Below are 13,530 nucleotides of genomic sequence, written 5' to 3' on the forward strand. Positions count from 1 at the left end.
AAGAACACTTTAAGCGCAGTTTCCCTGAACTAGCAAAACTAACAATTAACGCTATTATACTCTGTTAAAATTTAAAATTTTGGAAATGTAACTTTACATTGCAATCTACACCCTTGAGTAGGTTATTTGAATCTTGCCTTGAGAAGTGCAACGAATAAAAAGAGACATCTCCGGCGAGGTCCGTCTGTCCATCTGTCTGCTTCTATGCGAACTAGTCTCTCAGTTTTATGGCTTTCGCCTTGAAGCTTTGCACAGGCTTGTCTTTGTGTTGTAGGCAGGTTCAATCGGTTCAAATTATTATTAAGTACTTACTCACTTTTAAAGTTACGACTTTTAAATATATTTTTTTAAGATAATCAACTCCTAACGAGAGACTATATATTATTTTTTCCACTGCCTGCATAAGCAGCATGTGTCATGGCATTTTTCCTGTTTCCTTCCGTATGTGATCAGTCACAAATTTTCCTGTTTTTCGCCGCTCCTCCTCTCCGGTTGCCCGCACTTTGTTGCAATTAATTATGAGGCACAGTGACATTTTCCTGCCGCAGCGCATGCCGCACAACTTGTCGCTATTTCTTTTTTTTTTTATATATATGGATATATATATATATATAATTTATTTTTAGTGCCAACGCCAGTTGCATGTTCCCTATTTTGTCTTCGACATTTGGCGGCGTTGAACTTGACGCAATTTATTTTGTCAAAAGATGCGGAGGCTGCAACAGACACGCCTAGTTGGGTGCCATCGCACATGTGCCTTATAGCATTTTGTTTATAAATTATATAAATATAGCAAGAGCCTACACTTGAACACTCATCTCTTTAATATGCCGCCAGGGAATACCCAAAACTCGCTGGTATTTCCTTGCCATAGTTCAAGGTTTTAATTGCACCCAGCAAATGCTGTCGACGAAAAAATGTGAAAGAGATATAATATACGATTGTAGTATGCAGAGGGAAAAGGGTGAAAAATTAGCCTATAAAAGAAGAGTTAATTAAGTTAAAGAAGAGTAATTATTATGAAGTTTTAGGGAGAAATATTTATTTATATATCTTATTTATGTGTTAATATAATATGTTTTATATATGTATAGGCAGTAATAATACTTATTTTATTTTATTTATTATTCATTGCTTTTATATATATTTAAGTATTTATTTGTTTGCTGTTTTTCATTAGGAAAATCAAATTTATTTATCTTCGTCAATATATAGTGATTGCATAAACATCGTAGCTATATTTTCTTACTATTCTCTGTCTCGTTTGTGGTATTCGAAAATTTGTTATTTATCTTTATTTTTGCAATATTTTTTGATTGCTTGTGTCCTTAAGGGTCCCACAACATTCGCCAAGCCATAAACAAACTCTTGGCCATTCTGTCACCAAATGAATTTTTAAGTTCCCAGGCAGTTCCTTGGAGTTTATTAGCTGTAATTTTTAATATGCTTCGCTTTTTCGTTTAGACTGTAGTTTGTTGACTTCTAATGCAGACGCTGAATGTTTATTTAAAATTTCATTTTTCAAGTGCCTCTTCGGGTGTCCTCTATAAATAGTGTTGCCCCCTTTCGGTTTTTGGGGCGCGTTTTCAGTTCTGTGTGAAATAATTTTGTTTGTCTTTTGTTGTTGTTGTTGTTCTTGTTGCTTTTGTTGCTGTTAATTAACATGAGTAGTTTACTTAATTAAGCGTGAACTGTGCCAGGCTGAGTTTTGTTTATGTTTGTGGATTTTGACTGGGGGTAGTTTTAACGGCGGGGGTATTGTCGGTAATCATTAGTTGTGCATCTGGCATAATATGCAATTATCTTTCCTGAGTATAGTGCAAGTTTAGTGCAATAGATGGCGCCGCTTACACGCCACATTAACTGCAATTAGTCTTCATCAGGTCAACGTGACAACAGCAGCAGCAGCAGCAGCAGCAGCAGCAGCAAGTGCAACAGCAATTTGCAATTTGCTAAAAAATGAGAAAACAAAAAATTTGCAAAAACAGCAACTAACAAGCCCGAGCACACTTCGTGCCCACACCCAAGCGTCCCAGGAACCACTTCAAACTGAACTTCAGCCACATCCACATTGACATTCAGGCCACTTAGTTGCCATGTCGTCCGTTCAGTGCTGCACCTCCTTCTGTGGTTCAATGTCGCCCCAGCCAGCCAGGGTTCTTTGGGAGCGGCGGGTGTCGTTAGGGGGTAGCTGCTTGACGCCGTCGCTTGTCAACTGGCAAAATTGTTTGTAAAAATAGCGTGTGGCAATAGCATAAAACAACAGCAGCAGCACCAGCAACAACAACAATACCCTAGTTGTGGTTCCAATGTTGTGAAACATGCTGCATATATTTAGATATAGTAGATGCGTCGTCTAGCCACAGTGGCACAGCCCAAAAGGGGGGTGTGAGTCCTCCCCATGCGTCACTCAAAGCGCTTAGATGGACATATCCTGTCAATGTTGATTAGCTGACAGAAAAGCGAATAGTTCTTGAAGCGAGCATCCCCCTCAATAAACGTGCTGTAAGTGTTCCAAAAGGTATACGCCAGGGAAATAATAATAATAGTTGGCAAAATGATGGCTAGGTTTTGTATCAGTTTGACATTCCTTGGAGCAGTAATGATTAAGCCAATAAAACATTTATAATAGTATTGTCAGACTCAAGGTATCAATTACTAATCTAACTTTCTTGGTTACTAGAAAATACTATATGCTTACTTATATTCATTCATTTCAATCATATGTATATATATATCAATATTATTGTGTACCCTAATCTACTTTTATTTTTAACCTAACAAATTTCCTATGCTTTATATCAATGATCTCGTTATCTCGTTCTGGGGCTCTTATTAATTTCTTTAATTTATGTATTTTATTTCTTATTTGCTTTAATTAAACCCTCCTCGCTGCTGCGCCTCTGTCAGGTCCATGACTTTGCACTCTGTTCAACACCATGCTCAATATTTGTGCCAGCACTGTTGTGCGCTCTGGTTTCTATGACTTTGCATGTTGCCAGCAAATTGTTGCACGTGGTTGCAGCTCGGTTAAGTTTGAGTTTGTTGCCATATATTTACTTCTAATGGTTACAACGCTAATTTTACACTGGCTTGACAGTTGACTGCACACGTTTTAGTCGATGGAGTGGGGAGGGCGGTTCCTGTAGGAAGCTCTAGGGTCCAGTTGATGGCCCTAGGACTGTTTGCATGTTAGTTGGTTCGGAAAAAGTTAACATTTATTTTTTGCTGCTCGACTGCAAAAAACATTCTCTGTAATTCGTTTAAATCAATGCCTCGTTTGCAGGTTAGCCTCGTGAACCTGGTTATACCCCGTTCATGCTCCCAGGCTGGGACTCGAACTCTGGTATTCTAATTTCAAATGGTTAAATAAGAGTTTTAATATACAAAATTAGTTTTACTTTTTATATGAAATGTGGTTTGATTCCAGTTCGTTTTTTCTTAGGTTTATAAGCTTGTTGATAAACCCGCCCTTAAAGTATTTGGACTTCTTGCCATTTGTCTCAGTCCATAGTTTTGTATACTTCTTTCTTTTTTTAATGTAAATTAATTTTGTGAGTCGTATTTGCATTGCGTCTGAAACTGAAAACTTTTCACGTCGCCTGGCACTGATATTGTGTTTCACATTTAGCTGATGCTTGGCCATTGTGTTGCCCCTTCGCAGACGCAACCTGCCATCAAGCCACCCACAAGATGGGTAACCACCCCACCATATGAAGAACATTTTCTTTTCTACAACTATGCATTGTTCTGCTTCTTCGTGTTTTGCTTGTTGTAATGCTTAATGCTTTCCTCATGACTTTCCTTTTATTGTTTTCTATTTTTTTTTTTGTTTTTGGGCGGAGCAGTCTTACTTGCTGCCGCTGGCAACTGACAGACGTTGTGCTCCCCTTTCAAAATCTAATTGTTTATTTTGTAATTTAAATATTTTTTGTGTACTACTGCCAGATTTTATAAAGTATATGCATGGGTTGAGTAATTGAAAATCTAGCATTGCTTTGCGCCCGAGTGGGTGGGGATTTTATTTAAATATATGTACGCATATATTCTGGTTGGCTTTGCAACGTTTTTCACTAAGCCAACTTAATCCATTTCCGTTTTTACAAGAATTCGAATCGTAACTCAGAAATTTTTTGGGGGCTGCTTATTCGAAAATGTTGCTTGCCAGTTTCGAAAATGTTGCCAAGCATTTTAAAAACCAAAAATAGATTCCCCGACTGGAGGAGCCGTAGCAGAGAGATGTGCCGAGAAAAATTCGTGCGCTCAGTCTGTGGCTGATCGCAGACACGTCGAGTCTTTGGCGTCAACGTGAAAACGGGGCAAAATACGAATTGCTATAGAATATGGGCAAATAGAAAAGCGTGCCCTGCATTTTCCCCATTTTCTACGCCCCCTTTCGTTTGGCAGCATCGCGTGTACGCGTGTTCGGTTCATTGAAATGCGCGTGGTCGTCGTTGCCAATGCTTTTTAATGAATTAATTGCCGCGCTTTTTGTTGTAGTTGTTGTTGTTGTTTTTATCTAAAAGGCAAAAATTATAGTGCAGCGAATGGTTTAATCAAGTGGAATTTATGTGCTTCAAAAGTGCAGTTAATTAAGTGTAAATACCAAGCGTAAAAATTGAAAATGTTAACGGGCAGCAATGCATTTCCCCTCCGCCGTCTGTCAACACACAAACTATTGAAATGAAGCATTAAAACAAAAAAAAAAAGTAAAAAAAATTATGAAATGAGATTTATGCTGAGCTAAATAGCATTTGCGGTCATTAATAAATCACTTGAAGCAGCAGCTCGCTGCGCGCTAAATAAATGAATCGAGCGTTTATTAAATTCAATTAAAAATCATGCCGTAAAATTCGCTACGTTCAAACAAGTGCAATGGCTAATAGACTAGGCCAAAATGTGCGTGTGTGTGTGTGTAAAATAATAAACTATTGTCTAAAATGTTAATTACTTTGGGCAGCCTGCAAATGATTAGAAATATTCAAATTAATTATTTATACAATTGGAAAGTGTAGTTTTTTTTTAGTTATGTTTCAACTGGGAAATGCGCTATATAAACTGAAAATTATCAATATATTTTATTTAATGAAATAAGCCGATGTTTATTAAATACAAAGTTTTCAGTATTAAGCTTAATTTACTCAATGTTAGCCACCTTTTTTGTCAGTAGATATATAAACAGATATAGGCTGCATTGTGTTTTAAAACTCCGAAATTTAACATTAATAAATAACAAAGTTAATCGCTCAAAGTTATCTTTAAGCTTATATCAAAAAGCAAACATGCAACATTTTATTGAGCTAAAGTAGCTATTGAAATTAATGAAAACGCTAAAACATGTAATGAAATCTATAAACTATTAAAAATCAAATAATAAAACCTTTCTTGGTCCATTTTAATTATGTTTTAAAATATTATATTGTACAATCCTATGGCACCAAAAGTTCAAGTCATTGCTGAATACTAAATTTCTTAAATTTTTTGCAGTAGATTTTATGATTAATAGTAGGAAGAAATCGTGTTACAATTCTTTAAAAAAAAAGTCTTTGAGGCCTTGTTTTACAACTCTGCGTTCTTTGGCTAGATAATAAAACTAAAAATATAAAAACGTAAAGATTGTCAACATCAGCATTCTTTTGTGTCCACTCTCGATTTATTGTTAGAACAATTAGAATAATTTCAAATTGTTTGAAACTGGGTTTTGTTCTGCGTTTAGTTTCCTGTTATGTATAATTCTTCTACAACGTATTTCTGCATATCTTTAAACTTTGATATAGCTTTTTATATATTCAACAAATTATAATTTTTTATAATACTTTCACCCATGTTTTTTTTTTTTGGACAGAGGTCCAAAGGTCATGATTGAACTTCCGCTTTTAATATTACATTTACAACAAATCTCACTTAGGCCCGAGGCTCTAATTATTTATGATTTTCTTATATTAGCCGCATAATGTGGCAATTTACGAGCAGCAGAACCCAAGGAACCCTTTTTTTCGCACCCTGTCGCACACCCTCTGCGTCCCACTACAAATGAAGCCATTAGCTATGGGGTGTTGCACATTGCTTTTGTCAGCCCCACCTTCGGCCCCACTCATTCCATTTTCTCCCACTGTTAAAGCTTTTATCACATTTGGTATTTGATTTTTTGCTTTAAATTTCCAGGTGAAGCTTTGGAAAATATCTGTAGAAAGGAGCAGCTGCTTAAAAGGGGCGCCAACTTAGTTGGTTTTTTATAACCCCGTTTCTGTTACAGCCTGTGGCAAGCTTTGATTGTTTCCGCCCATTTCAAGCAGTTGCTTTTGCTTTCGTTGCCGGCGCACATTGCGTATGCGTAATGCCTACATCAAAAGGGTTGCATTTGGCAACTGTAGCACGCCCCATTTTTGGCAGCTTTGCCACATTTTCGGGCGCACGTCAATTGCAGGTGACTCACAAAGCAGTTAACTTGGCCCAAACACGCAAAGACGTTAACAGCTGTTAACAGCCTGCCATTCGTGCGGCATAATAATAAGTAAAAGCCAGTCCGGCCCAGGCCGCCCCCTGATTTCTTGGCGGTAATTAAATAAACGCGCGCGCGGCTCGTTAAAAACTTTTTTTTTTCACTAAAATGTGTTGCCGCATAATTAATTGAAAACATAATTAAAAACAGGGTTACCCAAAAAATAAAAAGAAATAGAAACATTTTTCTAGCCAGTGCCAAATGCTTTTGATACTTACCTTTCATTGTTGTTGTTGTATTTTTCATTTGCTTAATCTCACCTTTTATTTTTATTGGAAATTTAATGACTGCGCATTTTTAGTGCCAATTTGTCTCATTTACTCACCGCACACGCAGCCGCTTAAATTGAATTTAGCCGATTTTCGGTTATTTTTGGCCGACTTATCGATTTAGCTCGAGATGCGGTCAAGTTCTGGCTTTTGTGTCCGGTAATTGTTCAATATTATTCTGTGCGTAGGCTGTTACAAAGGGACACACACACACACACTCACGTATACGCACACCCACTTGTACACACGTACTGATAGCAACATCTGTGCTCAATTGCCCGTGTGTCCATTGACTTGGCCGCACACATATCCGGGCCGTCTGTGTCTGTGTATCCTGTGGCTGCCATGCGGTCAGCCTCGATGGGCATTTGGTCAATTGGTCAACTGGTGTTTTCTTTTTTTCCTGTGCAGATTTTATGCAAAATTAGTCAGGCAACTGATGCGTTTGGCAATTAGTTTAATGCAGCAACAGGCTAAAAGGTTGAATAAATCGGTCAAATGACTTCATTCAAACGGCAGTAAAATGTTCGATTAGGGATCAGGATTAAGAGAGGCTGTCAATTGAAGTTAACAGCAATAAACATGATGAAAATTGGAAAACGTAAAACAGTTTTCTAGAGTTTTCCCATGCAAACGAATTCTAAGCAGAATAGTTAAAGATATAGATTAATTTTTGCCATAGCTACATCATTTAGATGTCGCAAACAGAATTTTCCAAACTTAATCCAGCACTTTTCGATAAAAAATCAATTGAAAGACAAAGTGAAACCAAAATCATATACATGTTTATCGTCATATGGCGTAAGTTCTGTAAGTTCTGTATATGCAGATCGCTTATTTTTTCCTTTTGTTTTTCTGGCTTGCTGCATTCAATTATCTAGAGTCTTGTCCTTTGGCCCCGCTACTAATTCGAGCACTTAGCCTCAGCTGGGGGCCCAACCGAGGACTATCCAAATGTCATAAAATGCCAGCGGCAGCTCGAATGAAAAAGTTTGCTCAACTTTCGCTTGGCCTGGCATCAGTTTTGGGTTCGTTTAGCTGTTTTTGTCTTTTTTTTCCCACTCCAGAAGTTTCCTTTTTTTTGTGTGTTTTTGTTTGGGTTTTGGCATCTTTGATGAGCCAAGCGCCGCAAGTGGGTCATATACATTTTTGATGAGTTGTCATTATTAAATGCGACAAACTGACAACGCCCCCGACGCCGCCCTGTTACGCTGTCATGGCAATTGTTTGGGCGGGGCAACAGGAAACAAAAGTGTGGCAAACTTTTTGCTATTAAAAATATTTATAAATATAATTTATTTATGTGACAGTTGACAGGCCACGTTGGTTTTTGTTTCGCTTACTTTGTTTTCTCTTTATCAGCTAAAATTATTTATTTTTTGCTGCTGCATTTTTGCCCTCAATATTTATTGTTTATTTAGATCTTTGTTTTACGGCAGCTGCCATAACTTTTGTCTAGTTTTTATGGCACAATCAAGGAAATGAGCGGCAACGCATTGTGTCGGCTCGAGTTGCTGCCATTAATTGTGACAAAAATTGTTATCAATTAATGAAATAGACAGCAAACAGAATAAACATCGCATGTGGTCGTTTTGGTCTCTCTCTTCATGCCCTCCGATTTTCAGCATTTTTTCTAGGCCCAAGTGGGCGTCTAAATTGCTGCAATAAATTTGTCTATTTTGTCCACTTGACACACCTACGTAAGGCCAGTGGAACAGACGCTGGTTAGCAGTCGAAATAGGGGTTATACTGGGGCCCCAGTTTATGGCCGTTCATAGAGATGGGGTTGCTTTGGGTAAAAGTTTTTATTTTTCTTAAAGGGAGACATAAAATTAAATGGAGATTTCAGAGAAATAATAAACTTTCATTCAATTCTAATAAAAACACTATTAAATTGATAGAGACTTTAAATTAGATAAACATAAAAAAAGAGAAAATTCTAATCACAAGAATAAGGATATTTTCTACAAAAACCTTGAACAAATCTGTGTTAATTTCCATAGAGTCGCCTTAAAAGTTTGATGTAATTGCTATACACGAATATGCATGTAATAACAAATCTGCACATAAAATTTGTGTTAAAGGTCTATCTAAAGGGCATCTAGATTAGTCTCTAAATAGTTTTATAGCGCCTATTAAAAGTATGTGGGCAACTGTTTACATACAATACATTCAACTTTATAGCTTTTTTATATCAAAGATTTTGCTCGATTGTGTCACATGCCCCGCGCTATTGTTGGGGGCTCACAGATGACAGTTGCCACCCCGAACTGGATGTGGCCCTCAAAAGCACATGACAACTCGGCTGATTGCGCACATCAACACGTTGCCAATCAGCCGGCGCCCAGCATCAAAGCAAGCTCCCTCGCATACTCGGTCCTATAATGAAATCAAAGTCGTGGAGCAAAAAGGTGAGAGTTAGATTGTTTTGACATTACTTTCAAATGTCAATCGCCTGAGATTTTGCTTCTCCCTCCTTGACTTGGCGTAAATCGAATTGAGAGACGCTTTTGCGCTGTGCCATTTGGTCAAATGCGATAAAAGTCGTAAATGCAATCAAATTTAATGAGCTTGCCAGGAGAATGAGCCTAGCAACAGCTGAGGGTGGATTTGCCTTTTGTGTTGATTATCAAAGTAATTTTTAGCTCAGGCCCAACAGGTTGTCAATGGCTTTTTGCTAAGCCTATCGATTACACTGTGCTGCATATTTTCATAAATATGTGAACATTATCAATAATATTTTCAATAGAAAAATATTTAAAATATTTTGTTAAAACCTTAAAGTTTTATAAAATTGATAAGATATTTCGATAGTCTTATGTGTTAGTTATCAGAATATTAATTTCTATATTTTTGTATGCGTTTCATTTATTGATCAATTAAATGTTAAAATTTATTTTAATTCCAAATTAATATTTCCTTGCAAACTGAATACATTAAAACACTTTAGTCCATACTAAAATCTAGTTTATTCTCGAACTTATATTTTTTCAAAATTAAATTCAAGAAAAAATGTTGTTGCTGCTATTGATTGATAACTACCAAAACTCTGTTGACCTGTGTTATTAAACACACCTGAATAAGTTTTAAGGCACAAAGTGTCTAAAGCTTCAAAGCTGTAAAGCTGCTTTAAGTAACTGGAAACCAAGAGATAAAACACACATCGACCTTTCTTTCAATTTTTTGTTCATACTTTCTTTTACTGCTGTCAGACAACATGGCTGTCGTTCGATTAAACATAAATTTTGTTGTGTTAAGAGCTCGCATCACTTTGGCACCTGTGAATGTGTGTACCTATGTACATATATAGGGAGTTGTTATATATAGGTAGCATGCAAATTCCAATAAACTAAAGTACCCAAGTCGCGACATTTGATAAGGAACAGAGCACAACAGACACAAAAAGTTGAGAAACAACCCCCAAGCGGCATTTTTCGTTAGCATTTCTGACAAGCTATAAAATTTTTATCAGCATTACTTTTATTTTGACATTTCACTGACATTTCACAAAAGTACTCGCAGCCAAATGCCTTCAGACAGGCAAGATAAGAGCAAAACGTTGGGCGGTCTCTTGCCACTGGGCGTGGCATTTGGCCAGGGCGCAAGTTTTGTTTGGCAAGCGCTTTTTCATTTACCAAATGGCAATTGACCTTTTTCTTTTCCTAGACAACCAAATTGATTTCCAGCACGATTTGTCAACCCCTTTTGAGTGTGTAGCAACATGAGGGGGGGGGGGGGGGTCTGGGATCTGTAAGGCCTATACAAAACTAAAATTTATCAGGTCAACAAATTTTGTTTACGCACCAAAATCTGTAGCCCGCTGTCGCTGACAAGGGTGTCGACGCCAATTATGCATACAGCAGGGGGAGGGTTAGGCTGGTCACGACGGGGCTGTGTCAACCTGTTGTTGTTTTGGCCGGGCCGCTCTTGAAGGCACTTTCATTTTCAATTAGTTTGGCCCAGTGTGGGCGTGTCACTTTCAACGCCTCGAACACAACACGAAATGGGCCCACGACGGGTCCGTTCCGGCCAGAAATGTCTGCTGTTGAAAAGGGTAAAAGTAACGCCGTCGCCTGCCGTCAGCCGCTTAATGTTTATTATTATTATTGCATACTTTTTGGGAGGGCTGGACGGTCCCGCCTGGCCCCGCTGATAAGCCGTAATGTGTTGCGGTGTTTCAATAAAACTTTATCATAATTGACATTTTAATGGTGCTAGCAAAAAAAATAAGTGCGAAAATGTTGCATATTCGCTGCCGCTTAAAGCTGTAATTTTATATTTATGTAGCAGTAGATACGGGCTTAAAAAGTATCCGGGGTCTCATAAATATGACAAAAAAGGTGTATAATATGTGATAAGTGTGTGGAAAAAAGCATAAAGAGCAGAACAAATGCTAGCACTTTTTATATAATAGCGATTTCTGCAAGTGGCAGAAACAGTTACTAACACAGAATTGAGTAATATAAGTTTTTATAATGTCCCAAGTTCTTAATTTGTTTAATAAAAATATTGATATTTAAATTTATAAAAATAAATTTAAATATGTCCTCGCCCACCTTTTAAAAGAATGAAGGAGCTTGAGAAAATATCTTGATTAGAAAAAATCTATATAAAATTAAAAAAATAATTATTATTACAAATAGTAAAAATAAAATAATACAAATAATTTAAATGCACTAAAAACTACTTGATACCAAATTTAAATTGCTAAATATATATAAAAGTAATAAAACGGATTTGAAAACAAATGAAGTTAATATTTAAAAGGAAGCTTCAATATAACGCCCAATTGTCATAATAACATAATGAATAATAATATAATAAATATATATTATAAATATGAAAGCAAAAAAAAAACAAAAAGTAATGAAAATTGAAAAACAATGTTAATCAACTAAAAACTATTACAAAGGCATAACAATAAATTTAAAATTTATTCATTCAATTTTTTTGCTAATTGCATTTAATTGACAATTTGCTGCCAGAGGATGTTGGGTCGCTGCGTTAGTTACCAGGGCTCCTGCGATAATATCAATGGCATATTGACGCGCGACTACGCAAAGGTTTGTATGACAAAGAGAAAATTGTAGGGCGTAAAATTGATTAGTCAATGAAAATTGTTTAACACTATTACACACTCTACATTTTACACTTTACAGCACTAAATGAATTTTAGTTACATTTTGTCTTTTACAGCCCCAAGAAATGTGTGTGTGTGTGTGTGTGTGTGTGAAAGCAGGCGACAAAGACAAAGAGATAGAAAGAGAAGGGCAGATCCTGACATATTTGCCACACACACACACACACACACATATGTGTGTGCCTGTGCAGATGGTCTTTATAAAGCTAGACAACTCAACTGTTTATTGTTGTTTGGTTACAGTCAAGGCAAAAGGCAAAACAAAGCTGGACCAGAACTTGGACCACAACCAGTCGATTCCTTTGCTGTTTGTTGTGGGTGCCCCATTCGGTTAGACCCCAGGCAGCATATTTGTGGCATTGGCTTAGCCGGGTTTTTAGCCAGTTGTTCTGTGTAAATCCAGGACCATTGCCACTGACAGTGACAGTTACAGTTGCCATTGCCATTGCCGTTGCACTTGCCATTGCGTTTGCTCAGTTATTTTCCAGCGGGCAAGTTTTCACTTTATTTTGTCCAAGTCAAAGCCAAATCCAAAGCCAAAGTCCAAGCCTGAGCCTAAAACCCTCCCGGCGTAGCAATGCACAGACGCAACTGCAAAAAAAAAATTACATAAGCTCAAAGTCTAGGCCAGGCCATTGTTAAGTATATGCCTCTCCCCCACTTTTATAACAACTCTAAGGCTCACTCGTAACTCGGGCACAAAATAGAGAGACAGAACAAGCAACAGACCGATAGACAAAAAAAAAAAAAGAGATAGACAAACAGTTCCGTCTGTATGGAAAAAATACAATGCCAGCTATTTTTATTGCCAAGTAAAGCGCACATAAAATGTGTCGCATGCATATGCGAAGGAAAACTGGCAAATGGGAAATAGAAGATGGAAAATGGCTGTGCCAGAGAATTAGCAGGATGAGCTATAATAAAAACTATGCAAGGATGTGGCTAACGATGTGTACAAACGGCAAAGCTCTACGCAGCAGCAGTGCGACAAACCAAAAGGAAAGTCCAGAGAGCAGAATTTTCCTACTTTGTGGAAGACCAAGAAAATGCAACAATCATAATTAAATAAATGTTGCTGCTACATATTAAATCATGGGCAAAATGTATATACCCAAACAGCATTAGAGCTTCTAAGGGAATTAAAAATATGACACAGAAAAAAAACTATTGTACATAAATCTAACTTTAAGCTGTGGCGAAGATAAAACAATTGCAAACAAATTTAAAAAAAGCCAAACTATAGCAATAATAAATTAACTAAGCTTTTTAGGAATATATTAAGGTAGCATAAACCCTGAAGCACACATTGGTTATCTTATTCTTAAACAACTATGTTTATTTTCCAATCGTTATGAACTCTGCAGGGCTTTAAAATGACACTTTTATAAATTATATATTTCCCTAATTATGTGAAAATATGAAAGATACCTAAGATGAAGTACTTCTGGACCACACATGCAACTCTTTTTGGACAATGCCTGCAGGGTATACAAATATGTTTGCGAAGTGCAATTGTATGAATATACAAATTTCATGTCCTGCATCTTCTCAGACAGCTTACAACATATCCTTTCTGGCATATTCCACACTTAGATCAAATGACAAAAGTCTTGTCGTAA

General features: G+C 36.9%; 1 protein-coding gene across 5 annotated transcripts in view; it reads left to right on the forward strand.

Annotated features, from left to right (window-relative positions):
* Positions 1-13,530, forward strand: part of sick (sickie) — a 198,760-nt gene that overhangs the window by 42,307 nt on the left and 142,923 nt on the right. The gene's annotated exons all lie outside the window — the stretch shown is intronic.

This window comes from Drosophila virilis, chromosome 4, assembly GCF_030788295.1.
Source record: "Drosophila virilis strain 15010-1051.87 chromosome 4, Dvir_AGI_RSII-ME, whole genome shotgun sequence".
Taxonomy (NCBI): domain Eukaryota; kingdom Metazoa; phylum Arthropoda; class Insecta; order Diptera; family Drosophilidae; genus Drosophila; species Drosophila virilis.